Source organism: Ochotona princeps, chromosome 10 (genome assembly GCF_030435755.1).
Source record: "Ochotona princeps isolate mOchPri1 chromosome 10, mOchPri1.hap1, whole genome shotgun sequence".
Lineage (NCBI taxonomy): Eukaryota > Metazoa > Chordata > Mammalia > Lagomorpha > Ochotonidae > Ochotona > Ochotona princeps.
In genome coordinates this window covers 16,407,974-16,408,470 of record NC_080841.1, presented here as the reverse complement: position 1 = coordinate 16,408,470, position 497 = coordinate 16,407,974, and positions in this window count along the sequence as shown.

Here is a 497-nt window from a genome sequence, read left to right as displayed (position 1 = left end):
GATGTGTGCTCTGTGTACTTCTTGTAATATTTGAAAGCAGATAACACCAGCTTGCACAGCTGATGCCCTTGGCTCATCAGCTCCCTGTCCTGTCCCGACTCTGAGGGGGGACCTGTTTCTCAAACAGGTTATATACAAGTTGTAACGGTGGCCACCCTATTGTGGGTAAAGGAAGAGGACATAGAGCATGGAATCAAGAAGCAGTGATGCACTAATTTTAAATGAGTTGAGGAAGCACAGGACTGCGGGGATTCCCAATCAGTATCTGTTCCCATGCTCATGGCCATGGTTACAAAATACAGCTTCAGCGATTGTGTAACAAGAAGATAACAAATACTTAATACTGACAGGACAGACATTTGTGTTCAGTTTTAAATACCTTAAGAACTACACTAGATCATCTTGCAGTCGAAAATTAAATATTAGATGGAGACTGTGGTGCAGGATCTCATCTTAAAACCTAGGCCGCTGTGATCTGTGAGGCTCTTCCTCTGTTT